Below are 27,790 nucleotides of genomic sequence, written 5' to 3'. Positions count from 1 at the left end.
AGCTCCAACCCCGAATAAGAGGTCATTCCCAAATCTGTGCACCAATGCGCTCTGGATAGCAGGAATTAAGAGATCTAGAAGGCGATTATTTTGGCTAACTCTGTGAGCAGGGAGCAAATGAGAGGCCGGAATCACGTCACAGACGCGATGTTTTGGATATCCCTTAGTTCATATGATACTTGTGTCTACCACAAAGTTTCGGTTTCGGTACCCACCGTAGTGGATGCGTCGTGACGTAACGATGCATTGACTCGCTCAGTTGCTGAAATCGTTGCGGCGCTTGCACACGAGCGAAGCCATCTGAAACACGCGCGTCACTATCCTTCAGGTTCATTTCTTTAGAATCAACGTAGAGTTACCTAGCCTTATTTCTGCACAAGGTCATGAAGCTTACCTCTACGTCAGGTTAATCTCGATGACGCCAGGTCCAGCGTTTCTCGATCAACAATAGGTTTAATATAATGTATCATGTAAATGTTTTCCGAACGTCATACCCTCGAAGCGTTATCCTTTTTACGTGCAAAAGTGCTCAGATCTCGTTAAAGTATTTCTCTCTCTCTCTCTCTCTCTCTCTCTCTCTCTCTCCCTACATCTTGTAACAATATATACATATATAACACGTAACAATTTCTCCGTCCGTCCGTCCGTCCGTCCGTCCGTCCGTCCGTCCGTCCGTCCGTCCGTCCGACTGCCTGTCTGCCCGTCCGTACGTCCGTCTCTCTCGCCCTCACTTTAACTTTCGCGTCACGTAAAATCCGGCACCCTTAGACGTGTGCCGAAAGCCTGTTTCACAAAAAACTGACCAGCCGTAGGCGCCCACCTCGAGTGTGGGATTCGCCTTCGTATTGTGCCGACAACGGCATAAATTATCTTCTCGCGAGGCTTGGAAACAAATCCCCACCCGCGGCGCGCACTTCTGTCACTCTATCCCCAAATGCGGCCGCCGTCGAAGGGAGTAAGGGATCGGCATCCCGAATATCATCCGCGCCACCCTAAGCAGCCTCGACGCGGATCGAAGCAGCTGTACCCCCCAGGCTTTGAATATATTGATCGCCGAAACGACCGGATGATGGCCCTGCTTCCGTTCCCCGCCCCCCGGTATGGAAACTCGCCAGCTGCATCGTAAAGATACTCGCGGTCAGTCTCTCACGCTCCATCGTGTGCCGATGACGGTTTCGACGGGGTCTTTACTCGGCGGGAAATCTTGGGCCGCTGGAGTGTTCGCGCAGCGCCGACTCAAGGGGCGGAAGCAAGACAAACATCAAGCAGAAAAAAACATTAGAACCCCCCCTCCTCATCAAAAAAAAAAAAAAAAACCAACTATATTCCGTGGTATCACTTTAAAGCTGAAGCACCACGGCTAATGAGCTACTCCGCATCGGCGTTCGCGAGCACAGGCTTACACCGAGGACACCGACGGGAATTTCTTCTGCAATTACTTCATCAATAGGAATTACTGCATCGACAAGAATTACTTCAAATGGTAATTTCTCCACATCTGGAATGTTTCCTTCTTGTGCTCGGTGAAGGCTGTGCATTTTGATTAGTTCCAGTTTACCACTTTCCAAGATGATGAACTTCAGTTTACCTTTGATTTGAACCTCAAGGGTCCCCGGACGGGACTCTACATGAGGGGCACAGCAAGTTCAGGTCAAATCTCGTAAAACTTGAGACAACAATAGTTATAGCGTAGATCGAGCCCAAATTCACAACATTTACGGAAGACTGAGTGCAATCTGCAGATAATAGAACAGAAAAGAGACCGGGTACACTATCGTCGCGAAATTGTGCCAGCAGACATTCAGTCCTTCAATTGATCAAAAAACAAATAGCGTATCTTGACTGCTGATCGCTTAAACAGTTCCAATAGTGCTGCGCCTTGAGGCATCTGCTGCCTGCATGTGATGTTCTTTACCATATGCATAAGATACACGTGCGTAAAAGAAGCTGAATGAGAAGTTTACCAGTGAGCTTTCGTGACTTTGTCCCCGTCTTCTGTTATTGTTTTTTGATGCTGTAATTTTTGTAATTTATTAATTCTGCTTCTTTTGGAAGCTGCAGCGATATGATAATTCAGCGCAATACTTGTTGTTGTTGTTGTTTCTATCAACCAGTTTCTGTTTCCGCACCCACATCATCATGCCCAGTCATGACGTCATGATAATGTGACGAACGTAGCGAGAAGAAAACGTCCGCAGTATTCTCGCATATTATATATATATATATATATATATATATATATATATATATATATATATATATATATATATATATATATATATATATATGAGCAACGTCATCAATTTAGCCGTATTGCTTTACGACGTCAGCGAAATTTCCCTTCTGTCATGGCATCATAATTACAACGATGACGCCCCGTTCGGCGTTTCGAGACAAACCGTGGCGTCAAATTATAGTAGCATAAAATTTCGTACATTCAGATTGCAATACATTTGCTAAGCGTCAACATCTTACGAGCGCAAAGAGTGTGGTAGAGTATGTATAACTTGGAAAACACGCGTAATCCCTCCTTTATTGGAGCTCAAGATTTTTCGAAAAGTAAGGTAAATAAGCGGCGAGCACTTACATAAAAGGGCAGTTGCGAGTACGCCCACTGCTACAATACAGCGTAGAATTCGCAGATAAGTACTTGGGAAGTGTTTATCGCAGGCTGGCAATTAAATCGTGTTTTTTTTTTGTCTCCTTCAGGGGCAAACGTGGACAAGTGTAGCGCCGAAATTCCTTCTCAGATCGACGGTCGACGAGACTCCTCGAGATTACTAGAGATATGAGAGACACAGTACGGCGGCTACGCTTCAACACGCTCTACAAGATTTGCGTGTAAAACAAGCTAGAAAAAAAGGAAACGACACATTTTCATAAATTAGCATATTGCTTCGTTCCACGGGCGAATATTCCTCGGCATCACGAGCAGCGCGCGTCCCAACAGCTCAAGCCCCGCGCACGTGGTGCTCATCGCATCTGCATCAGCACCATGGTTTCGAAATCTGGCGAACCGCCTAATACCATCAAAGCGGCGAGGAGAATATGACGGCGCCATACGATGCGCTCTACAGTAAGCTTAAACGAATAATTCCAGCTATCTCCGTTGTAGCGAAAATCAAAAGCGCTCGCAGCCCTCAGCCTAAATGCCTCGCATAGTGAGCAACATTCACGCTCACGGTGCTCTCGATGGTCTGCCTGTGAAGTCACGAAAAGAACTAAGCCTAAATACTTCTATGCACTCAGCAAAAAACGTCGCCCGTGGCATCCACGCTCTCCCGTACTTTCATTTTTTTTTTTGAGCTACGTAAACTGCTAAGCCTGAATTGCTTCTGTGTACGCCACCCGACGTCGCCGTTTAATGACGCTGCACATTTATTTCTGCAGGTCGCGGAACAGAAAGAATGAAGCAGAGCAGTTCGGTGTCAACGGGTATTTATGTGCACGCAGTGCCAAAGACAAACGAAAGCTTTAGCGGCGAGGCAACCATTTAGGAAGCGCGCGCTTTGGAAGCGCCGGTAAAATGCGCGTTGCTTAAAGGATTACGGTTCCGAGCTCGCCGGCCATATTTGTCGTCGAAAGAGATTATATCCCGGCCCTTTCGACGTACGCCAACGTGGCCGGCGCCAACGTGACGTTTCCCAATTATTATGCAAGAGCAGCGAGAATTACCCACCCTGAATAGTACACCGAGAAAGCGCTGAATGAGCTATTCCGTAGAATACGCCCTCAATTTACTTAACAGTGCAGTTATGCGGCATTTATCTCTAACGGCGGCAAGAGCTAAGCGTCCCATACGCAGCTTTCGCGGCTATTGTCCGCGGTACTGTCGCAATGTTTTATTGCGATATCAATTATATGGCAACTCCGGGCGCATTTCCGCCGTCAGCGTCGCCGTGATGTCCCGTATAAAGTCCAAGTGCGATAACATGGCGGCCGTGCGCCACTTGCTGCGGGTGCGAGTGAAAGTGTGCGAGGGTGATGCGAAGATGGTAGCTCGATCTCGCGCGCGCGAGGGAGAAAGGTGGGCAGGAAGCGCGCCGTCATCCATCGCGCGAAATGTACCGGGGGGGGGGGGGGGGGGGGGGACTTCTACTCCGGCGGTGGCTGAGCATGGCTGCGCGGGTACTATCTTGAAAGCGATCTGCGATGAGTACAGAGTCTACGTGCACCGAGGGCTGATAGCTTCGTGTGCGCTACGTTCACGCCGCTCGGTTCGCATTGAAGCGAGACGCACCACGAAGGTCAATTCGCTAGTAGCTGCTGCGGGCGCTATCCTGGCGCCAGCGTTTTTACAGTGAGTGTCCACGGTCACCGAGTGAGTTGTCTTTTCACCTGCGTGCGCATGACACCACGCTACTTAATTTAGATAGTAAGCAAATGTACACGAGTTTATAGGGCCGATAAAACTATTATCCTTACTTTGTATAGCTCTCTAACAATTTGCTATCGCAATCGGTGCTTCGCCTTTTAAGCGAAACTGCAACTTTTTTTTTTTGCTTCCTCTTCTTTCTTTCTTTTTCTTTCTTTTTCTTTGTGTGTAACTTGCTTTCGATACAAGGTTATTCAAAGTTTGGTGCAACATCAGGAAAGAGTGAGAAAGCCGCTGTATAGAGCAACTTCAGAGGGCTCCGAGTCCCCCAGACATAAGCATCAACGAGTCGCCAAATTCTTAACATAAAAGAACAAGAAGTTCACAGGAAGTACCCTATTTTTCGTCCATAATAAGTCACGCCTTTGTATAAGGAGCACCCCACGAGTTCCGAAGAAAAAAATTAGTGTATAAGTCGCACCGGTGTATGAGTGAGTGAGTGAGTGAGTGAGTGAGTGAGTGAGTGAGTGAGTGAGTGTAGAAGCGAGTTCTGCTTTCGGTTTTCACTAACATCTGTATATCATCAGGACGTAAGACTCCGTCACCCTCAGCGTCAATTGCAAAGCCGAGCTGTACGCACACTCGGCCACAAAAGTTTACGGGTCATTAGATTCGCAAAAGCAAAATTATTTTCCTCGAAGCCCGGGCCCATATCCTCAACCTAAAGTTTTAGTCTGTAGTAGTTCCTTTTTTAATGAACATACTAATCCACTAATTTAGAAGTGCCAGGGCATAGCACAACAAGAATTCGGATCTGCAGCGGTACCTCTGTCCAGTAAACTTTTGCGACCGACTGACCGTAGCACCAAAAAAAACCGCGTTATCGCGTTTATTGCTACTCTTCAAGCACTTCGGTCAGGAATGAGCACTTCCGTGCTGAAAGCAGCATTAAAGCAACGTCAAATATGCCCGAGCAAACAAAACATAATCGTTTCACGTATTATTTTCCAGGGAGTTATGGAAGCATTCAGGTGGCGTAATCAGACAGGAACGTCGCCCCGCCGAAAGTTAAAAGGGCGCAGCCAGGCGATATGGTGGTACGGCACACCGAGCTTGGAGCACAAGGTCACAGTGGAAAGGCGCGTTCCCGACCACGTGCAATTTTTTCGCTCCACTGCGTTTTAATACGACGACAGCAGATGGCACGGGCACGCACCTTCGCTTTCGCCGCATAGTTTCTTTTTCTTTATTGGCAGCTTGCGCCTTGTCTTACGTTCTGTCATCCCGTTTCTTTTGCCAGTCATATTTCCCTTTTCTTTCTTCCTTTTATGCCCAGCTACTCTCAGCGCTTGATGTATTCTGCAAAACTAATACCAAAGTTTACTGCTATCCGTTCACAAAAGTGGTTCTAAGCAATTTTACGCCAATTGCGATCCATCCAAGTAGCAAACAGGCGCTTCCAATAGTGCTGCATGTTGAGGCTACTTGTAGTTCCTTTCTATATGTATTTTGAGGCACCAGCAAACTTATGCGAAATCTTCCCGCCCAATAAAGATCTCTTTCATTTCGATTTCTTTTTCTCCATCTCATGCAAGCAAAACGCGAGCCGTCCACGACAGCTGGCAGACACGTCCCTACCAATCGGCAAGGGCCAACAACATTCCTATGCAGCATAAATTCTTCCCTGCGTTGATACCCTTCTATGTTATAAACGACGCGTTTTCTGGATCAGTGTATCAGCGGGCGCCCCCAAACAAACACCAAAAACGTCCCACCCCTACAAAGCTACGACTCACGCGTTGCTTGTCTCCCTGTTATAACTTGAGGAAACACAGCGTCATACGAAATGAAAAAGTGTTATAAATGATTCCATGAGAGCCGACGTAACCTTGCGAGGAAAGAAAAAAAAGACATCGCTTTGACGTTTCTGGTGGCGCCGGAACGTTAAGCCCCAGTTCAGCTTCTGCTGTCGTCCCGGGAAGGAACATTTGTTTGCACGATAAATCGAACTTTCCTTCTCGACATGAGTGGTGCATTTGACGAAGGGGCTACGGGGAAGGAACAACGGCACAAGTAAAGAGAACCAGGACCGTGTACAAGCGTTCTAAAGTCGAACGAGAGCTTTCGTCGCGTCGGTGAAAGCGCCGCGATCCCACGAGCAGAGGCAACTCAGTCGGTAGGCGGGCGTGGCGCAAAACCTCGTTGGGCGTGGAGTTGCTCGTTCTACGATGGCGTAACGCGAGCCGACAAGATGGATAGGAGTTCGGCGTCAGAGGAGGAGGAGGAGGCATCCGCGTCCCGCAGTTTGAGCGCGACCGCCGAAACAACAGCACGGCCACCGGAGGTGGCTTTCATGCATAAATTTAAGCGCCGACGAGTTCCCTGTCAAAATTTCGTTTATGGAAGCAGGAGGGAAGGGGAGAAAATGCGCGGTGGCGTTGCTGAAGCGTTCGACTCGTTATGTCAAACGCCGCACGAACAGTTGCTGAAGGAAAGATACCGCATCTGCTCGAATTGTAGATCGGGCCCCGATTTTTCGAAACGGTGAAAAGAAGCGAATCAGAGCGTGAGATGGCGCGTCAGCTATGTAGCACGGAAGTAAGGTTGCTCTAAACGCAGGCGAGCGCGAAATCAGACGTGCATTGTCACAACCGATGATGTATGTGAACAATGGAGTAGAAGACCGAGGCTGAAACCTCATAAGTGAGACTATTCGTCCAGAATCGAGTAGGGAACAGAGGCCGCGATGCCACAGCGAAATCTGCGCGTCAGCGGTGGAATAGAAAACTTGGGCTACATCTTTAAAGTTCGGGCCTCACGGGAGTACGAAACCACTCCTCTAAAGCGGTTCAGTACTCAACTGAGGAAATGAGGATGGAAAACTTCGCAATAAAGACGGAAAGATGGAGGACGCTTAAACTTCTCCTTTAAGAGTGGAACCCGACAGCATTCAAAGATCCCTGACTGCTTCTCACGCTTTTCGGCAACTGGAGCGTATGTAACCGTAATGTTTACCGGGAAACGCTGGCTGCGAACGCTATGCACGAAGACGGCCTTTCTGGAAGAAACGCGGCCTCTTGCGTGGGCCACAATGCGGTGGAGGCGAGCGCCATCTGCAGGTATTGCAAGGAACCGAGTGTGCCGCTCCGTGGCCGCCGAGATACTAACGCACCGGCGCGCGCAAATGACGGATGCCGTGGCCGGTCTACGGTTGGCAGAAACGCTGGAAAAGGGGTTTATTTGAGTTTACGCGCAAGAGAATTATGTTTTCTCGTATAGACAAATTACAATCCGACGCTATCATGTCTGTAGGTTGTGTGTACATTGGTGGTATGTTTACCTTATCACACAAGTATAGCATTAATTAGGCAGTGATGCACTGTTTGCCAGACACTGAAGGCAATCAAAGCTTTCGTCACTGGACTCGAGCAATTTACTGCTTTTTACTGATCAGAAACATGAAATGCAGCAACATACTGACAAAGCCTACTTTACCTGAGGGAGGCGTTAATTAAATATTACACTTAAGCTAACGGAAGCTTGTTGTTCCCCTGTAGATATTTAACTTGTTTTACAGAAATTCCTTAGAAAGCTTAGAATGCCAAACGAACAGGTTTACTTTCAAAGATTACAACGTTGTTAATTAAATATAGCGCTGAAGCTTACATATATGCACATTACATATATAGAATATATATCAAATTACATACATAGCAATGAAGCTAATGGAAGCTTTTCACTAAATTCATAGCGCTCTCAGCCTTGTCGTAATATGTGAGTGACAGCACTGACAGCTTCACGACAAAATTCGTCATTGCTGACAGCTAAATATTTCACTATCATATTTTGTTAGCTAAGAAAGAAATTTAAATTCGTCAAATTTTTTAATGCGCCTCAACTAGTTTACTATGGCGATCATGGCAAACGTTTAGGCTGGTGAAAACCGACACGGTATCCGAAATTAAATCGTTCGAACTATAGTTGCAGTGTCACCAACGGCTTCAATAGAAAAATAGGCGTCAAATTCATTGTGTAGGGTGGATGACGCCATGGCTTTTGAAAACCTGTTGGATGCGACTATTTGTACGACCATTCCGCAAGACAGGCTGCTCAGACTGTTACAGCCGGTTAGAATCTATTAAAAAAAACATTCGAACAAGTTTCAACGAGTTCCAGCAATCGGGGAATAATATTCTCGAGTGGTCTCCCGCCCCGGATCAGGTGGTTACTATACACAGGAGTGTCTCCCGTGTAAAGTGTCAAAGGCGCGTGCAATAAAACCATTTTATCCGTCGAATGACGCGTCGATGATATGGATATTCCAATTGCTGGAACCTGTTGGAACCTGTTCGTAACCTGGTGCAACGTTGCTGGATGTGCCTACTGGTACAACCAGTCGCGGAAGTGGCTGCTCGACTGTTGGAACCGGCATAACCTGTTGAAAGACTGTTGCGTGTGATTCTTGGTGCGACTCCATTGAGATCGCCAGTATCGTTTAAAAAAAACTTTCCAAATGGGTTTACCGGTACTGGTTATTACATCGGCCACACCCAACAAGTTTCCAGCAAGTTCTCACAGCTCTATCATAATCACATTCACACTCATCCTGATGACGAGATAGTTCTGACGCGTGCGCATTTTCCTTTTTTTAGGTGGTAAATCTAAACCGCCAGAATCATTCAATTCGTCGAACTACGGGCCAGAATGACTGCTGCTCTGGCCCGTTTGAACCTGTTGTAAATCTCTTGAAAAACTGATGGAAATTTGTTGACTGCATCGTCGGCCGCGGGGGGGGGGGGGGGGCACGATCGATCGTACTCCGGAGCAGCTGGTGTTGACGTGCACGTGCTGGGTGGTTTAGGGGGTAAGTACTTCGCCAACGCCATTCGATTGGTCGAACAATGCGTCCGAACGATGGCTGCACCTGGATGTTGCTGCCTACAGAAAATCCGCTCGAATCTTGATGAAAACGGTTGTGGATGGTTTGTTGGCATGATTATGCGCATGTTTTTGATGGGCACTTGCACAGACTATCTAATACGTGGCGCACACGCGACTGTACTAAGTCCATAGCTTGTACAAAGTCCGGATGCCGGGTCGCACCATGGCCTCAGGCTACGGTGCTATGCTGGAATTGTGCAGGACCCTGTCGAGGTGTAAGGCAGGAGCCCAAGCTCAACTGCCTTCTCTCATTCGCATTTATTATTTTCATTATCAAGGGCTACCTATTGACGCGATGAGCGCCTGGGAGATAGCGCCACCAAGCGCGTCATCCTGGAACCCTGGTTTCGAAACAACAGTGGCCGCTCCGCATCTCCGCATGAGATGTTGTTGCGCTATTGAGTCCGTGATCGCGGGATTGAATTTGCGGCCCTGACCTTAGTGCAGCGTTCAAGGCGAAATGCGAAAGCACCGGTTTTCTCGGATCACCATGAACGTTACACAAACCTAATGGATCGGAATTGACCCCTAAGACCTTCGTAAATCCCTATCATAAATGACAGAGACAATGCAAGAACATTTTTAGAAAGGAAGACCCAAGTTGTGTGTGTCACGTCTTCCTAATTCGCTATGTATTTTACGCTGCTTTGCCGTTGCTACTGTGGAGCCGACAGCACGAGCTTCCGTACTCCTAAATCGTCAGTCGTCACATCTTGGGCACGAATTAAGTGTCCACGCAGACATCCACATCACGCAGTGTCCATATGGTATCCGCACTGCTCTTTTCTTAGTCATTGCTCTACCTAATGTACCTAGATCATTACGAGGGGACGCTTCCTTCCATCGCACATAAGCGTCTAATGATGATGATGATGATTACCATGATGATGATGATTATGATGATATTATATACGGGTACAGGCGGACGTCTGTTCGCAGAATGTCCCATGATGTTCGCACCGTGCCTGTCTTGGCCATTACTTTATTTAACGACCCTATATCATTACAAGAAGCAATCTTTCTTTATCTTTCTTTCTCATTTTTTGTTTCGCTCATTCTTTCTGTCTGTCTCTTCGACGACACCGTAAGTGGGTCGGAAGACTGCAGTTTTGCTTGATGGCACAACGATGAGAAGCTGACGCGAGCTTAATTCCCTCACATAATAAATTCTTCCCGCCCCAGTGAAAGAGAACAAGATGATAAAGAAGGAGTAACCGGCGCCTAATTAGCCGGATAATGTCTCTTGAATAATCTTCAAATAATTACCGCGGACATGACGCCCGTGGTAGGCGTCTCGCCCAATTACTAACACCGCCGTCGGCTCCATTAGCCACAGCCGCACATAACGGTGACATTCGATCGCGCCAATTACTGGTGGTCCGAGGCAAGCAATATGCCCGTCTCTTTCTTTTTTCACCGTAGACGTAATTAAAAAGCAGCTCCTTCTTTCAATAATGGCATATTACACCAAGCATATTAAAATGGAGTAACCGCGAAGTGCGGGGTATATGTCGAGCGCATAGCGTGAGCCACCCGCGAGTGCTAAGTAAATATGGCGTTCTGCTACCGATAACGAGGTCGAGGATTCGATCCTTTGCAGGCGTGCCGGAGGCCGACTGAAAAAAAAAGAAAGATATATTGCACCAAGAATTGTGTTCGCCTTAAGAGGACAGTAAAGATAACAATTGATGGAGAGACAGGATGACAGCGGTGTGGATAGGAGAGGAAATGGGGTGGCCAACATTATTCTCAACATTAAGAGAAAAGAAAATCCAAGTTGAGCAAGCCATTCATACAGTTGCTCAGATAATGGGTGGTCTATTAAGAGGATGACAGAGAACTGGGTGGTGTGGTAAATTAGGAAACTTGCCGCCCCAGGATGGGGTCAGCTGGCGCAGGACAAGGGTATAAATTGGACACTTCTAGGAGAAGCCTTCGTTTTGCAGGAGACATAAATCAGATGATGAAGACGATGATGATAATCGTCGAGAATGCCAACAAATGTCGACGCGATGCCAAAATAAATCGTCTAAATAAATTTCCTCCAGCTCGTCATATCTGATAGCATGATTTCCTCTCTTCTGTCAAGATGTACTAAAATTTCTCCGTGATACGGAGGTACCAATTAATTAATCAACAGCTGTCAATTCATCCATGAATACAATCATCATCTCTCTATCTATACAATCCATCTGATTATCATCATTGACAGCCTATTTTCATGTTCACTGCAGGATGAAGACCTCTTCCAGTGATCTCCAATTACCCCGTTCTTGAGCGAGCCGATTTCCGACTGTGCCTGCAACTTCCCTAATATCATCACTCGAGTTAAGTTCCAGTCGTCGTCGACTGCACTTCCTTTCCCTTGGCCCCCATTTTTTAATCTGATCAGCATTGTTCGAGAAAGTTCAGGAGTAGGGTTTAAGATTATTATACAGGAGGCAAAGGTAATGTTCAATAACCTGGACGCACTACAAGAATTCGTGATCGCCAGTCGCGCCCTAGAATTTGTGAAAGGGCACGTTCATTTAGGTCAATTACTCAGAGGGAATCTTCATCATAAGAAGGAAATTTACAGAGTGAGTGAGTGAGTGAAACAACTTTATTTGGTCCACAATAGACGCGAGTAAACTCGACGTCACCTGGCTAGGCCCACTCGGGGACCATCAGATGAAACCTGGCGGCCCCCTCGCGGGCCCTCTGGACTGCCAGGATTTGAGAGGTCCGGTCCTGGGCCCTAATGAGCCTCATCATTTCCTCTTGGGTGAAAGTATGACCGGCAAAGGCGCAGCCCACAGGACATGCTCGAAGTCCGCATAACCACCACACAGGGGGCAGTCCGGACTTGGGAACCGTTCGGGGAACATTTTGGGCAGCGCCGCGGGGCTCGGATAACTGCTTGTTTGAAGAAGTCTGATAGTGACTGCCCGTCAGAAGAATAAAAATGACTTGGAGTGCACGCGGTAGGCATTACCAAATCGTGACCGGAAGTTTACCGCTATCCTTGACTAGAGAAGTCCACAGTCATGGTACTAACATATGCGGCAGCTAACAGAGCATCTTAAACAAACATTAACAAAGCTAACAGAGCAGCTTGAGAACAGCATAAGAAGCGGGCTACAAGCGATAGAACGAAAAAATGTCAGGCGCAACCGTAAGAGACAGGAAGACAGCGGTGTGAATCGGAGAGCAAACGGGAGTAGCCGATATTCTAGTTGAGATTAAGGGAAAACAAAATGGAGCTGCGAAGGACATGTAATGTAATTTGGCCATGTCCCTGTATAGTGGAGCTGGGCAGGCCAGATAACCGATGGTCCATTAGAGTTACAATTCATCTATCCACGACCCAAAATTTCTCAGTGATAGAAAGCTATTCTGTTAATGGTAAACCGCGTGTCGACGTTAAACGGATGACCCGCACGCAATTGTGACCCTCTTCAAATCCATCCTGGCGACTATAAATTACTTTGTATTTCTAGTGTGTTACCAGGTGGTGTGTCGCAAAAAAAAAAGAATAATAAAGGGAAAAAAGCCAGGCACCGACTCGACACATCGTAATGTAATGCCAAGATATTCACCCAGCGAAACCCCTATGGATTGTGTACCTTCCAGAAACGTTGGGATTCAAGGAAGATGGAAGGAGGAACCGGTCAGTAGTCAAGATAAATAAGAGATGGTTAGGATACTGACGGACGAAAAACAAGAAAGAGATTTATATAATTAAATTGAAATCTGCGGTTTCCCGTGCCAGGACAAAGATTTGATTATGACGCACGCCATAGCCGGGGAACTCCAGATTACTTTTGACCACCAGGGGATCTGTAACGTGCCCCCAATGCACGGGCCACGGGCGTTTTTGCATTGCGCGCCGTCATCGAAATGTGGCAGCCGCGGCCGGGATTCGATCCCGCTACCTCGTGCAGCGCTACACCATAGCCGCTAAGCCACCGCTGAGGATAGGGACTGACAGAACCGGAGGCATTGCAACTGTAGATAATTGTATTGCACAGCGATGAACGTTCTAAATACAAAAGTTAAGCTCGAAATCGGGAAGGCGAAAGGCTAGAATGTGATACATGTAGTAAAACCTAATTAAATCAGGCCGGCTAGAGGACTATTTCTGCCTCCCCGTTTCAAACGTGATACCGATCATCATCATCATCATCGTCATCATCATCATCATCATCATCATCGTCGTCGTCGTCGTCGTGGTCGAATGTGGCGGTTCTCAGATTCCACCGCGCTCGATAAGTGGCGCCTGGGCGAAGCGATTGCCCCCAAACTTATGCGAGGCTAGGTTTCGTGCCTACAGCAAACAAAACTTCCCTCCTCCGTCTATTCCTCCCTCAGTCTCTGTCATGCGAGTCCTCGGCCTGCGGAAAAATGATCCACATTCGTAATCCTCGTTGCACGGAACTACAACGCGACGCGGCGACGCTTGTGCGCTCTATGCTTTCTAGCTATGAGGAGTTGACGTGAGTATGGTGCAGAGCGAAAGGCCAGAGCATAAATCAGCTCAACGCGCACAGACCACTGCCCGTCTTTCAGAAAGTGAAGCCCGACGAGGGATTAAAAACAAAAACTAGAGTGTGGGGAGGTGCGTGTGCGTGGAAAATTTCATTGGTGTGGGGAGGTGAAGATTCGGTAAGATTTGGCCACTTCAAAAGGGACGCTGAATCGAGTTTGCAGCCAATTTGAGTAAACTTGTTACGAACGCTCAAACCACCGCCGCTGCCCCTTTTGAAACAGCGAACTTTGATGATAAGAAAAAGAAGAAGAAAATGAGAACGCCGGACGCTCTTATTTTTTTTATCTCTTTCTCTTTTGATTCTTTGTTTGTATATGTGCTGCCTTACTCTCGCTTATCTATTCACCCATGCTCCGTCCCTTCAATTTTGGTCAGTATAACGAAATGAGCCCGGCTCTGGAAAAGAAGCGATGGGAAAAAAAAACATAAACCATTCTACTCCGTGGAGGAGAACGACCAGCGAAGCTCTTTAGCACAGGACACAGAGGTGACGCAGGACTTTGAACGAAGGTACGAAATCATTCCGTGTCTTCATCGGTGTCCATCGTGACGAAAGGTACGCACATACATTTATCGCCATTCGCGCGGACGACGGGACCCCCGCCCCGCGGAGAGCTGAAGGAAATGAAACTATATGCGTATCAATACTTTTTTGGGGCGAGTAGGTTCATGTTGAAACATATGGGTAGCAGTGCACGCAGACGACCACAATAAGGGACACATATACACCAAGCGCTTGCGAGTACGTGTCTCCCTTCTTCTGCTCGTCTGTTTGCGCTGTTAGCCATATGTCTCTAGATACGTAAGCGCTTGGAACGCCGACAAAGAGAGGGCGGTGCGAACGTAGGCATGGCCGACGTGCGTCGTCCTTTTGGGCTAAGGTTCGCGTCCCATGAGATATACGATCACCACGTGGCCTATTATTAGCCCTATGGACAACATACCCTGGACTATGAACTGACACTTGTGCCATTTTCTGTTCACTTTTACACTTCATTTTTCTTGTTTGTTTGTTTTTCTTACCCATAATATTATTTTTACATTCGAATAAAAACCTCTGTTTTTACCCTGGTGCGTGGGATCTCTTTGAGTCCCAGGTGTGACAAGGATAGTTCAAGCGAGCGTTACAGGTCCCGGAGCCCACCAACCGGAGTCCTTACGGTATGTGCCATTGTCCATGGACCCTTACCGCACTACTTTCGGGATGGGCCCACGGTTTTTGCACACGCACTCTAGGATCTCGTTTGTAAAAGCGTGAAAGTAGCGGCCTGAGCCCTGTTCAGTTTCGGGCTGGGGGGAGGGAATTTCCTCCTGCTGTGTCTTAATGCGACGTAATTTCGTGAAAAGGGGTAAGATGATCTTTGAAGGGGCAATCCTGTGGGAGAGCCGGGCCGTTGGCTCGGGCGCGGTTCGTGAATTCACGCGCCAGGCTGTTGGCCCGCTCGTTAGGGTTGCAACCCGCTTCGTTAGTTACATCGTTCACGTGGGCCGGGAACCACGCTATGGTATGACCTCGTTTCTTCTGCCGTAGTAATACGAAAGGACTGTCACCACCCCCTTGTCCCATCGTGGGCGGAGCCACCAACGTGATTGGGGAGCCTTCGGTTCCCCCTAATCATGTTCCTAAGGACACTCTAATAAAGTTCTTGTCACTGTCACTGCCACTCGAAAAAATGCACGGAAGCCTAGCTATAAACAGCTGCGCCGTTTATAAATAAGACGAAAAAAAGAGAAAGCAGGAGCCCAACGAATTCGCTCCCAAGGGGACCTAATTTCAACGCAAGGTAACAAGATTAAAAGCGGGGAAAAACGCGCACAGTAGTAGTCGCTCTACGTCTCGTCTCCTCCGTCACCGGTAAGATTTTTTTTTTCAATGTGGATAACTGATTCAGTCACATTTTCACCTTGATTGATACAAAAGATTACGATGGATATTGTCAGATGATAAGAAGCCAACAAACAATGACACTAAGTGCCGCGTAGTTGCAATTACCTGCAATTCTTAATCGAAATAAAGAAACATGAAATAAGTGGAAATTCAAGTGGTCGAAAAAACCAACTGCCCGCAGGCGGGATACGAACCCACGTCTTCGCATTACGCGCGCGATTCTCTTGCCAACTGAGCCACCGCGGCGCCGTTTTCCCGTCCAATTTTCGGGCTATTTATGTTTATCTACGAGCACTAACCCTGTGAGTGTTATCCAGCGCCTTGGCGGCGGATGCGGACCACCCTTTCTTTGGCAGGCGTCACCTCTATATAATTTTTTTTTTTTTTTTTTTTTTTTGCGAAGGCAACCGGTCAATAAACCCACACATGCAACCTGAAGGCATTAAAGCTGCCGGATTCGAGACCCTCCCTGCGCAATGAGCTACAAAAAAAAAAAAAAGAAAAAAAAGAGAAACCGAGTGTGTCCGATTTTCGTTAGTCGCATCATAAGAAGCCAACAAACAACGACACTGAGGACAGTATAGGGGAGAGAGAGAGAGAGAGAAACATTTCTTTATTGGTGTGCTTGGTCCACGTTAACCTTATTTTCCTTGTTAACAGGTAACGGCGATTCGAAGGGCCAAGCGTCGCACCTTACCACTGACGGTATGTAGCCCGAAGTGCGGTGGGCCACAGGTGCCCGCAGAAAACAGAATAGTAACGGCTGTCAACCGCCGTGCACGCGATAGGCTAATAATAATATCTCGTGCACGATGTCTTACTTCATGGCGGTGGCCGTTTTTCACCATATTAGCACGGGCTTGATCAAGTTATCGCTCGGCGCAGAAGACTGGCCGTAGCAGCGACAGAATAAGAAAAAATGGCGGAAAGACGACGATGACACGACAACGAAAAGAGAGAGAGAGAAATAGCAAAGAGAGGAGAGGCGGGAGGTCAACCAGACGCGCGTCCGGTTTGCTACCCTACACGGAGGGTGAGGGAAAGGGGGACTAGAAAGAAGAAAAGAGGAGGGAAGTCATGGCTGCGTGCGCAGTGAAACACCGTGACACCAAAATGGAGTTCCATAGTGGTGATCTGCGTTGATCACATCTGGGCCGACCAAAGGGCCAGCGGTCGCTGCGCGAATAGGAGGCACAGCTGAAGCCACGGACAACAAAAAGAATGATCACACTGCCACAAAGGCAATGAAATGACGACGGCAACGGCACAAAAATGACGGCGCGTTGCTGTTGGAGGTCACGTCTGGGGTCACGTGCGCCACCTCCCGCCTAAGACCGCCTTAATTCGCACTGTATCCGAAGATGTTTTTTTATTTGTTTCGCTATATCCGGTACTGGCCGATCGATCGGGCTGCCTTATTTCGCGGTGTGTTCACATTTATTGGCTGCGCTGTCTCCAGTATTGGCCCACGTTTTTTCGGAGACAAAACACGTCATTGCGGGTAACCTTCCTCTGACCTTGCCTACGACAAGACAGAAAAAGAAGTTGCTTCGTGCTTAAAATGATTACAGCATTTCAGTCTTAACCACACGCAGGCAAGACGTGACCAGGAAATAAATGATAAATATAGTAGGCATCAGCTTAACGAAAATGAACGAAATAAATACTCAAACCAAGGTATGTTAACATGAATTGTTCTTACATTCGCGCGACCAAGAAACATCCTAAAACGTGTAGTTGGTTTTTATGATGCGAATACGCAAGAGTGAAACCATCGATAAAACTTGACGTAATAGTTCTGCGGAAACCCACCTTGCCATCTACTAGCCGCCTGGTTAGCTCAGATGGTAGAGCGGCTGCCCCGGAAAGGCCGTGGTCCCGGGTTCGAGTTCCGGACCAGGACGAATTTTTCTTTAACTGTGAGGCTTTTCTTTCGAGGAACCCGTATGGGTTTCCTTTGTAGCAAGTGCTACGAACGAGTGGATGTCTGATTTTACCTTCTTTAATGGATAAAACTTCTTTTTATCACTTCGTCAGGGATCCGAGCGATGCTCAGCTAACCTTTATCACCAGGTCCGGGCAGTCGCGAGTGGTAGATATGACATGAATAGAATAGAGCTTTAAGAAATTGTGACGTTATAGCAGTACAAAATTATCAGTTGAGGGCTGGGTATATTTCATTTTTTTCCCCGCTGAACCAAGATAGGCTTCAGCTAGGGGATTGAAAAAACACGACAGCTGCACATACGGCAAATATAGAAATGAGTGAGGTTCGGAGTTACATAAATGTTTGTGGGAATCGCTCTTTCAATGCTGAATAAGTGCTCCGTGTTACATAGGCGCAAAAGTACATCAAAGAGGATGGGATTGAGTACGAGAGCGTGAAGGTAGGCACCGAGAAAAAAGAAATGCGCAACGCCGCAGAATCGGCGTTGCGCAAGGGCGTCGTCTCGTAGCCTGACGTCCAAACGCCCGTGACTCATGATAGTGATCGATGCGATAACGACACGCTACCACTGTCGCAGAGGCAAATGGAACGTGACACATATCTAAGATAAGTTTTATCACTGAAGAGCTCATTTCTGCGCACAGTAGCATATATTCCGCCTCAAGGTCGAATTACGACAAGGAGGAGGAGTAAAGAAAGAGACAAGGCAGGGATGTTAACCAGAAGGCCATGAAGCCAAAATCGCCGACAACTGGCACATTGGAATGACCAACAAACCAAAATGCGACTCGTGGGGACCCCAAAAAAGCGCCGAACACCTTTTGTGAACCAGTCCCCAATACGACGTCTTGGCACATCTCTTTACACACCGCGCCAAACAATCCGGACGTGAGAAAGTTTTCTGACGCCGACATCCTCGGATAGTGGCCAGATCCGTCGCCCACGCTGAAAACTTATACGTGCGTTGCTGCAATATTTAAGTTCAACAACCTCAGTGACTGTTTATAGACCTGTGTGTCCACCTACACGCAAGTGACGTTCGTTATCTTTCCCTCTTTATTCCCTTTTCTCTCACCACTGTTTAGGGCAGCTAACCGGGCGCTCGCACGGTTGACCTCCCTACTTTACACCTCCCTGCCTCCTGTGTCTCTCTAGCTCACTCGGCGATAAACGTAATGTCGCAACTGCAAGCATCACTTTGTTCTTAAGACGACGCAGAAACATCTTTTTTTTAGCGTAAATCGATTTACCAAGCACGTGATCACCAATAAAGAAAGGAGAAACGTCATAACTGCCGTTGATACTTACTCAACGCCTCAAGCAGGGAACTTAAAAAAATAAGACAGGAGGATTTGTGCAAGTAACTGCGAGAACAATACAGGTTAGAGCGGTTTAGTTCGTTAACAAAGAGTATTTCGAGATCGCAACCGGTAATAACCGCTCACCAAGTGGCTATTAGCTAGGGTTGGGGACACGTCGGTTTCTTAATTATAGCATGCTTCATCAGCTCCGGAACAAGACAAAAATTGTACGAAAGGATCTCCGGAGTATCGGTGTTCTTCGCACGCACACACATACCACCAGGACCGATCTATTCTCCAAGAAAAGCACGAAAGCCATGCAAAAAAGAAAGAAAGAAGGAATGAAATAACGGCGAGGACTCGCAAAAAAAAAAAAAAAATAGGCTCAGCCAACGATGATGGCGATACACACTATATCCGTCGCTTCGCAATCGAGAGGCGTGGGGGCCGTTTCGCGAAGAAACAGCCGCAGCTGCTGTCGATGCGGCACACGTCGCGACCTCGTCGAAAAACTCCACACGGACGCGTTCCTCGCGCGCCGTGTCTCTTTCTCTCTCTCTATCTCTCTCTCAACACCCATTGAACCGATCCTGTATCTTTCCTTTTTTTCTATTTACTGAACAGTGAGGATGCAAGCAATACACGTTCTGAGTCTCGGCCACGGTCGCGGAGTGCAAATTGCGAGCTATACGCCTCCGCATCGGCACATTGTCATAAACTCAGACTATTTTTTTTTTTGCCACAGGAGACAATTCCATAGCAGAGTATAGGGTGGACCCTTACGTACACAGCGTCACACTACCCACTCTGGGGAATTGGCTGAGAATTGGGTAGTGCGTATGAGAATGGAGAGTATATTTGAATCTGGAAAAAAAATTTAACGCAAGCTGAGGGTACACCAGAAGAGCGGGAGACAGTCAGTGATGCAAGGAAAGTGCATCCGCCACAATGACCGTGAGTGGTGCAGGCTAACAGCTCCTAGTGATACATCCTGTACAAATACGCAGGTTGCGTATTACAGCTTGTGTATTGAAACAGCGACAAGTTGTCGCTTTCTCCGCTTGCCTTTTCTTTTTGTTAGCTTTTTCTTTCATTCGGACAGTTATTGTCTCATGTGCTTTCATGGCATTCATTTTCTCTCGGCTTCATATGGTTCCAACTAAGTTACGTTTACGTAGGCCATTGCTTCGAAAAAAAAAAATAGGTGGAATTCGGAGATACATTACGGCAAGCTGTTGAGCCAGTTGGTGCATGATGAAATTGAAAAAGGGGGTACCAGAAAAACACGAAGGACGCTCACACAAGGAAAAGTGTCCGTGCATGTCTAACGCATTTTCCTTGTGTGCGCGCGCGTTCTTTGTGCTTCGCCGGTACCTCCTTTTTGGAATTTGGAGAGTAGGCAGAATCGAAAATTCGCAAACAATTAAAAACCTATTGGCACAAAACAAACCGGACCACATTCGACCAAAAAGAGAAAACGAACGGTGTAGTATGAATTCGTCATTTGAAAACGTGTGCAGCAGTATGAAAAATCCCGAAATTTCTGAGCATACACTCCTGTCCTCGCACCCTCAAGAGTCGAGGCACCCAATGACAGCGGAACAGGAAGAGTTCAAGCAAAGCGCAATATGACCGCGAGCCCCCTTTTCGGTAATTCTTTCGTGCAAAATGGGAAATTGTCAACACGAAAGCAAGCCCAACATCGCCACAGTTTGCATGTCATGTTTTTACTCGCTTCCATACGGTTCCAAATCTTCTACTCTAGTTTGAAAGGTTACTATGTATGCAAGCTACAGTGGACGTTGTGCATCCTTTCTACGGTCGCAGAGCGCAAACCGCGAGCTATGCTATATGCTGTAAAGCAACACGTTTGCACAAACTCTTCCTCTCACCACAACATACAACTAGGTGGCACATCACATACATTCTCCTTTGCAATTTTCTTCAACAGAGCACATTATTTCAACCTTGGCTTTCACAGGTTATTACATACACGAACTATATAGGTAATGCATCTCCCTATCGGTTGTGAAGTGCAAGTTGAGATATCTACACGTTATTATAAACTCAGACAGTGCCCACTAAAGATCGCTGAACGGCACTAACATTAATTTTGTCTTTTCTCTTTACTATCAATTTCGCCCCTTTCCTTTCTTACTTTTGGTACACTTTCCAAGGGCAGCTTAAAAGGAAACTACGTACAGCCGGCCACAAAAGTATACGGGACTCGGTTTCCGCGAAAAAATGAGAATTCATGCTTCGTTAGTGTAGGGTGGTTATAATTTGATTCGCCCCTGTGCAGGTCCCAAAGGCTTCGAATTCTAGCAAACGTGCCCACTCTTAGGGGGAATCCAGTTTTGTTGCGCAAATCTCGCGTACCATTCTTTTTTTTTTTTTTTTTTTTGTTATCAGCTCTACGATCCGCATCGTGCCAGGGCCGCCAAGAGCAAATTGCAAGCTGTATGCTCGCAGAGTCAATAGTCTCATGCGTGCATTGTCGACTGCCATCACGTAGGAACATACTGAGACTACGAGACGCGACAAAAGAGCGTCCCCGTTCCTGTGCTTTCTCCCTTCGGCTTAAAATCGAGAGCAAAATCTCTCGCCCCACATTTCAAGGGGGAGTGCACGAGCAAGCTATGTATATATCCACTCCGCATCACCAGCACACTTGCACGCCGAGACCACGTGGTCTTGAAAGCTCCAGTCATCTGCGCAGAAGGCGACTGGACAGTATCGCGCATGTTCGCAGCAAGTCGAACAAAATCTAGCGCAAGAAACCGTCCCCTCTCGCGACCTTCCCAACAACCATGCCTTCACGTTTCCCTTTGTTCAACATCACCAACACCCGCTCCGCCATATACAATAAAAGAAAAAAAAAATACGTTAGGTAAGTAACAGACAAGTTGGCTACACCAGCAAACATTTGGTCGAGTAACACAGGCGTCTCTGGGCGTAGATTCAAAACTTACGAAGCCATAACTTCGACACCAAATCAGCCGCAGTCATAAGAACGTAAGAGCGGCACCAGGAAAGCAATAGTTTAAAATCGAGGTCACTCGCGTGGCACAGCGTTAATACAATAAACAACAACAAAAAGTTCGAAAGGGAGAAATCCCCGCACGCGCACTTCCACGCACTCACGCAGATTGGCAGCCAACGCGAAAAAGAGCGAGAAAAGAAAGCAGAGACAGGGCGCTACAGCACGGTCGCTGCCAAAACAAAGATGATCCGAATGCAACACTTTTCCGGCACCCGAAATCTAGGGCATTCGTCGCGATAAAAAAAAAAAAAAGAGAAGAAGAAGCTAAAAGACAATTTCTGCGCGAAGCACTCACTGACCGCTTGGCGTATGCACTCTGCGACAACGCTGCTCCGCGGTTCCAGGGCGACGCCGGACTCCCAGGCTTCTTACAGCAGCAGCACAGCGGCAGCAGCAACGGGCGGGCGCCTGGCTGCTCCCGGCGGGCGACGGTTTAACTCCGAGCCATGCCACGGGCCAGCGGCGAGGGCGTTGCGGCAGAGGGGCGAGCGCAGCGACGGGCGCGACCAGGCGGGGCGGTGAGCGCGCGGCGCGCTGCCCTTGCGGCCGCCGCGGCTTCGTCTGTTGGCCCTGCAGCGGCGGCCGTCCGAGCGGCGCGCGATACACGCTCTACCCTTTCCACTCATCTCTGCTCCGCACTGCGTCCGCGCCGCCCGACGCCAAGCGCAACAGGCGAACGCCCGCCGGCTTTTTTCCTCTCTCCCTTTCTACCTCTCTCTCTCTCTCTCCGGGCTTTCTTTTTTTTCACCTCCTCTTCCTTCCGTTCTACAAGAGCGGCGGGCCAGCTCGCCGTGGCTTTTACGGAGCCCCCCCCGAGCTCTGCCACCGAGCGGAGCGCCGGAATGGGGAGAAAGCGAGCTGCGAGAAGGAAGGAGACGACGATACGGGGTCAGTGGATTCTCTCGCATCCCAGTCGGAAAGCGATCCCGGGTGGAAGGGAGGCGGTGGAATGCCGCTGGGCGCTCTGCGAGCGCTGCTGTCGCGTGCGCGGTCGGGAATCCAGTTTACGCGCCGGAGTTTGCTGATTCGTTTGGCAAGCCCCACGTGTGTCGCTAAAAAAAAATTAAATTATGGGGCTTTACGTGCCAAAACCACTTTCTGTGTCGCTGCCTTTTCGGAGGTCGTGTCTCGCACACTGTGTGGTCCCGTAGCTGTAGTAGGTTCAGGCACCTACTCTTTAAATGGTGTTGCAGTGGGAGCTTTTGTTGCCGATGTCCTCGTCATGCCGTCGCAGAAGGGCGCAACAGCTTTGGAAAAGCGCGATGCGTTTGATTTGAACTTCATCGTGGATCGGCTGAGGTTGCCTTGCAACGAGTGCGAGTTTCATACCGCCGTGGTTTTGACGCTGACGACGAGATCACGGCATTGTCACCGTTACGTCCGCGTTGTCGTCAACGTCGGGCCAGCTTTCTTTTTTGCAGCCCATAAGGCTATCGTTTGAGTGGCCTTCTACAGCTCTTTTTCCAGTTTTTCTAGCGAAGCTTGCTGCGCGAGCAGGTCCGGTGCAATATAAAGGTTCCATTCCTATTATTTTCCTCTTCAAGCATCAGGATTGGTCCAAAGTGGACTCCAACTAGGTTATCATCGCGATCTGCCGTTCGTGAGCCGTTGATGATAAGAAGCGAATGAAATCCAGCTAAAGGAATCGCTGCATTATACGGGCCTAGGCGTCTCCTCTCAGCAATGGTTACAGTGCTTGCGCTCGATTTGATTCGTTTGGCCTTAGGATTGATTTGATTCGTGTCGCTAAAAACTACACGTTCCAGGAGAAAATCTGTGCCAACGGCATATAGCAAAAAGTGATAGTCAGTCAGTCGTTGCCGGTAACTATACTTGTCCCTTTTTATGCACTGCAGGCATGTTAATCTGCTAAAAACGCATATGATGTATAGAGCGAAATTACGCTTCTTTCATCAGCCTCACCACCTCGCCATTATCTACCTCCTCTATACGTATACGGTAGCTTACTTGTGTTACGATGAAGTAAGCTTACGCTTACTTCATCGTAACACAGTAGCAGGCCACAGGCAGGTCCTTCAAACAAATCTCTTCACGTTTTTACCCTGAAAGTCTTTCTCTCTCTTCCATTTTCTCTGTTAGCTTGCCTTGAAATTCCTTAGCCTCTGAGTACGGACTGGTGTGTGAGTACTGACAAGATGCTGCTATCACCTTCGTTTGATTAATTAACCAATTCATTCATTCGTTCATTCATTCACTCAATATACATCAAACATCCTGTTACGAGGTACTAAATGCGGGCTGGGCATGAGCATGGCGGCCTTCGTTAAGTGCATAGATAAAGTGCGATGGCAAAGTTCAATTTGTGTTTGTCGGTTTTAAGGTAATGTGAGGAAGAAAGCCGTTCCATTGTTTGGCCGCACGTATAAGGATAAATTTTCAAGCATCGTCGTGTGGGAACATTTGGGTAAGCGACATTTGGATAGACGTGGCGTGACACCCGAACGGAATGCGTCCGCTCTGCCTGAGAGAGGCTATGATCGAAAGCTAAAGCTGTATTTGCAACTTAGTCACACTAGTTTATTCTGAGTATAGTTAGAAAGAATATATCTGGCGCCTCGGTTGCGACTCGGGTGCTGTGGTTAAATTAGATGGGGATCAACTGTATATTTAGAATACTCCAGGTTAGGTCGAACTAGCGTGTTGTAAGCAACCAAGCTTTTGACGGAAGGATGCTACGTGGAGGTGGCCAAGGGTGCTAGTTGTAGACTTAGCGATCTGAGAGAGTGCCAGCACAAAAAAAAAAAAAAAAGATATCGAGAAATTTGGATTAAACGCATTTTGCTGAGTCGACCAATGTGTGCAGGGTAGTTACAAAGGTGGTAAGTGGAGATGCGCAATTACGATGGTAGCGGAAAACCAGCAATAAAAGATTATCGACAATCGAAGACATCAGCCAGTTATCACACTATCGCTGTGTTTTGTACTCGTTCGCTTGCAGAACAGAAACGTCATATATGTTACTTGTAGGGTGCAGTCCAATTTACTTCCCCACGGCTGACCGGCGTATGCTCGACTGAACATCATGAAACCACAATTTTCGATCACGACTTCTATTGTGAAACAGCACATTGTTATGCGTGACTTAGATTAAGGTAATGGCTCGCAAGAGCACCTTGCAGAGAAAGGGATGATGAAGGCAGGAAGTAAGTATGGTTGACGTGGAAAGCATCCAGCATGACTGCTCCAAACACAGGCGAAAAGGGATAATAAGCAATCAATAAACTGAGAGATACTGAGTGTTTCCTGAAAGCATGCGCACAAGGAGAGTGCCATTTATACAGAGGCAATCGCACAGACGAGCCGCTGACCTCGAAAACGCAAGGGCACCATCGGAGCGTTGTACGCCGCTGAACGCAAACGGGTGTGCTACGGCATCTTGTCTGTCAACAAACGTGGGTCATCCATTTGCGCCACAACACAGCAGAGCGAGTGTCTCCTTGTACCAAACTGAGGACAAGCGCACAACAGTACCATCAATCAGCTGTGCGTTGTGAAACATATTAAAGTACACGGGACGTTGCACGGGCGCGAGAATTCTGCAGGCAGGGCCAGTTAAGGCTAGCTGAAGACTCACGCATCCATCCGAATACATTATGTGTTAGTTAGGGCACGACAGCTTAAAAGTAAAATGATGTTGTGGGGAGCGTTATGCAACGCCGTACCGACGTCAAGTAGTACAGCGTCAACGGGGAGGAATGGCCTTGGCCCTGTTGACAGGGATGAAGAAAAAAATATTTATGGGTATCAGTGTGTGCCCGGCTTCTGAACAGGCAGCATGTTGAATGACCTTGTTGCATGCACTGGTGACTGATATAGCGCGATGGCTGCTTATAGAAGGTCTCTTATCCGTTCTCTTTGCGTTTGTGTGTGCATGTTTGTGTTTGTGCGTGTGTGTTTGTGGGTGGAGGTGGGGGTGCTGCTTCATTTCTTTTTTAAGAAGACAGAACTACCTCGGCCTGCGAGTGTGCAGAAAATATACCAATAAGTTATGCGATTGCTTGAACGGGAATGACATAATGCGCCGGCTGATATATTTCAAAGCGCTTGGCTGATTTTGTGAATAATAAGCCAGGGGATGTATTCTCAAACTTCTCGATTACGTTACAACAGTAGCAATAAGACCAATGGTAACAGACCTTATATGAAGCTGAGTGCACCTTGTGGGTGAGGGAACATTGAAATACGAATCTCGAGTTAACAAAATGCACAAATAAATGCAAAAGGATGAATGGGTGGGCTAGTTGGTAATACATTATAATAGAAACTTAGAGCGCGTGTGGTGTGTGTTTCTTCTTCTGTAGGTCGTTTGTGTTTTTAGCGCTCTAAGGTTTTTTTAAAAGAATTAAATGCACCATTCAGAGCACTCGCCACTTCAAGATTAAAAAAATATATGTGTCGCCACTAGCTGCTACGGCACAAGGATATATAATGCCAAAATAAAAAAAAAATGTTAGTGGTCTTCGTAAAGCACAGTGAGTAGTTGCGTCGGGCGAGGAGAAGAGTGTTGCTGTAAATGTGCGTGTTTCTCATGTCGTAACATCGTATTGTTACGGACGAGTCGGAATAATAGGGCACGCGAAGCACCCAACCACAAGAACACTTATACGAGGTGCTGTCTTCCAACTAATCCTTGCAAAATTACGCAGAACAAACGCACGTGTTGAAATCTGTCCCACTAAGATTTCGTTGAGTGCTCAGTTAAATGTTATGAATCTGATCACCTTCTGCAACACGCTTCCCAGCATTTCAATTGTCAAGATGTCAAGGCGTGGAGATGCCAACCATGTGACCCACGTCAACCCATGCAAATCGGGCAATTATACTCTCTCACGGATCAATCCAGTCCTCATTACGCCATCTTCGCGGTCGGCCCAGCTCACAATTTTACCCTCTCTGGTTCAAAAGTATGATTCTTTAGTACAACAACGGGGGGGGGGGGGGGGGGGGGGGGTCACTGCTCTGTAAGACATTGACAAGAGGCGGACAAGAGTGAGACAACGGGCCTCGTCTTCTTGTCCGAGTGTTCCGGCGCTACGACCCCCCACTGCGGTTCAATACTCGGAGAGAAACCGACTGAACATGCGCGCCAAACGCCGAGGAATAAGACGTAGGTGACTTTGCTTTGATAAAGGACTTATACTGTCTTCAAGGCGCATAGTTGTAGCAGTGAGTGCATTTAGGTACCATCTAGGTTTTATTGCGTAATTCTGCAGAGAACCGAACCTGTCACCGGCACACCTTGAGAGGTAGTACAGGTACTTATATGCGAGCCGGTTCGTTATATAAACAGCTGGCCTGCGTGGAAGCTGTTCGGCAGCACAGCAGCAGCCACAGACAGGAAAGTCCTGGAAGGTCCGCAAGTAAAGCTTCGTTTTAATGGGCAAGAAAAAACGAAATACGCTCTAGCACATGTAGGAGAGGTATTTCATACAGTTGCTTGCAAAGCTTTGACGCACACTCATTGCCCCTGTTGGGCACAGAGTAGACAGCCAGTAATTCATATTGTGATCGGGAACCTGCTCACGAACCATTTTTGCTTCATCGAGTATGGCTGGATGAGCGCAGTACCGCAGATTAGTTCGCTGACCATGGTTGCGGATTGAAAAGGATCACATCAATCTGGAGTTAACATTCCCGACCTAGAGAAGGAAGCGCTTCCACGAACACGTGATAACAATGAAAAGCAATCTTGCGCGAGCAGCGTAGGCTCAACAGTGGACGAGACCAGCACGGCTGGTTCTTTTGGCGAATGGACAATGATAGTTATTTACCTGCACCATAAAAATGAAATGCCAGTGAAGCAAG

General features: G+C 47.6%; 1 protein-coding gene across 1 annotated transcript in view; it reads right to left on the bottom strand.

Moving 5' to 3' along the window:
* The window catches only part of Nmdar2 (NMDA receptor 2), a 245,527-nt gene extending 222,846 nt beyond the window's left edge, over positions 1–22,681 (bottom strand). The window contains exon 1 of the mRNA XM_050177057.3: positions 22,264–22,681. The gene's annotated coding sequence lies outside the window, so the exon portion shown is untranslated. The remainder of the gene's footprint in view (positions 1–22,263) is intronic.
* Positions 22,682–27,790: the final 5,109 nt, after the last annotated feature.

This window comes from Dermacentor andersoni, chromosome 8 (genome assembly GCF_023375885.2).
Source record: "Dermacentor andersoni chromosome 8, qqDerAnde1_hic_scaffold, whole genome shotgun sequence".
In the NCBI taxonomy this organism is placed as follows: domain Eukaryota; kingdom Metazoa; phylum Arthropoda; class Arachnida; order Ixodida; family Ixodidae; genus Dermacentor; species Dermacentor andersoni.
This window is presented reverse-complemented; position numbering and strand designations above follow the sequence as displayed.